Source organism: Micromesistius poutassou (assembly GCF_964030765.1).
Source record: "Micromesistius poutassou genome assembly, chromosome: 3".
NCBI lineage: Eukaryota > Metazoa > Chordata > Actinopteri > Gadiformes > Gadidae > Micromesistius > Micromesistius poutassou.
In genome coordinates, this window is record NC_140273.1 from 21,410,769 (window position 1) to 21,413,268 (window position 2,500).

Consider the following 2,500-nt stretch of genomic DNA (forward strand, 5'->3'; position numbering starts at 1 on the left):
ACACACACAGAAACACACACACACACACACACACACACACACACACACACACACACACACACACACACACACACAGAAACACACACACACACACACACACACACACACACACACACACACACACACACAGAAACACACACACACACACACACACACACACACACACACACACACACAGGCATGCACACTGAGAATCACACAGGACTGGACTTTAATGTTCCCATGACTTCTACTACAACAAAGCCCAGGAAGAACCCCACCACGGAAATTCTAGATTGAAAAGACTATTGTAAGGTCATGACGATTTACCCTAAAATACTTGACATGTACACATTAGTCCTGACATTACTTTAATGTTTTCACTTTATTACTCCAAACTGACTAGGATATCAGTATGCCTCATACTGTTCTAGCAGAAAATGATCAAATTAATTATTGAATTTCATCAGTAATTAATTTATGTCTTAATTGCAACATATCTTTACTGAGCCAGTGGGTTAGTCAAACATTTAACCCATCCCTGATCCTAAAATAGACCATATAAATATTGCATATTTGATCCCTTTTATTTTAACAAATCAATAATGCCTTATCAGTTGGCTTTCCTGCGGCTCTCCATGGTCATGTTTTATTCACATGGAAAACTTGACATGATCATTTGGCACATTGTGGTCTCTGAGTTCACGTGATGCATCTGTTTTCTGTTGGGGTTAAAGGTCACTGCCATGATTCTGTGTTTTCAAAGATATTTTTGATTATTCAACGCCGTACGGTGAAATTAATTCCTCATTCAAACAATTAAAAATGATTTATTTTCCTGTATGTCAGATGTCAAATTCTTTGAAATAAAATAAATAGACAGGCAGTCGTTTTGTTACGACTGGCTGTTAGTTAGTGAGTTAATTAGTTAGTGCTATTATTATATGAACTTTTAATTTAACTTTTCATTTTAAATTTATTTATTTATCATTATTCCTGCATTGCAATTCTGGCATAAATGCGTGAAGAGTCGCTGCTCGATATAGTAGATCAGCCTGTAGGAATCTTATCGGCAAGAGTCTCTAAAATATGGCAAATGTTATCAACTTACAAATCAAACATCAGTGTCAACTAACACAGCATCACATTCCGGAAATAGACAAAAGTGGCATTCGTTTGTCTAGACTCGTGTCTTCGTGCTCCCAAAGCTTTTGTGGCATTGATCGATCTATTTATGCTGTAAGACATCTTTCTGGGAAGGACACAGGGCTAAAGCAGTGGCTTGAAAACGAGCTTCATGACAGAATGGCCCTGGTTTAATGGCCCTGGTCGGGAGATTCTGCCAGTAAAACAGTTCCCGGGGCAGTGTGAGCAGCACCTCTTCAGTCTATTATTTTACTACCTGCTGTTTGTCACTAACACATGGACTATACCTTCATCTATACCTATAGGCTGAACAACTACACCTTCATCTATACCTATAGGCTGGTCTACTACACCTTCATCTATACCTATAGGCTGGTCTACTACACCTTCATCTATACCTATAGGCTGGTCTACTACACCTTCATCTATACCTATAGGCTGGTCTACTACACCTTCATCTATACCTATAGGCTGGTCTACTACACCTTCATCTATACCTATAGGATGGTCTACTACACCTTCATCTATACCTATAGGCTGAACAACTACACCTTCATCTATACCTATAGGCTGATCTACTACATGTTCATCTATACCTATAGGCAGGTCTACTACACCTTCATCTATACCTATAGGCTGATCTACTATATCTTCATCTATACCTATAGGCTGATCTACTACATGTTCATTTATACCTATAGGCTGATCTACTACACCTTCATCTATACCTATAGGCTGGTCAACTACACCTTCATCTATACCTATAGGCTGGTCTACTACACCTTCATCTATACCTATAGGCTGATCTACTACATGTTCATCTATACCTATAGGCAGGTCTACTACACCTTCATCTATACCTATAGGCTGGTCAACTACACCTTCATCTATACCTATAGGCTGATCTACTATATCTTCATCTATAGGCTGATCTACTACATGTTCATTTATACCTATAGGCTGATCTACTATATCTGTTGTGTTGTCAGCGTAGGTGAAGCCACCGGTGAAGTCTGAGAATAAAAGTGTCCATATTCATTTGAAAAACCTTGTAAAAGTTCTGTCTTGACAGTGGCAGAAACTGAAAGTGGAGAAACATTGAGATTAGTCATGAAGTAGGCATAAGACACAATTAAAAGAGCCATAATGGCCCTGCCAACCATGGCTGGTTTGGCCCATGGTAGCACAGTGATTGAGTCAGTTCTATCTTTCGGAGCAATTTCAGTTGATGGCTGCCATTAAGTGAGGCTTCAGCAGTCACCACTTCATACTTGAAAGTTCAATCTATGACTTTACCTTAGAAAAACAGAAAACTATAATTTAAGCCGGACAAAAACGGTTGCCTCAAGACCAATGGTTGTCCTTGATTATAAGT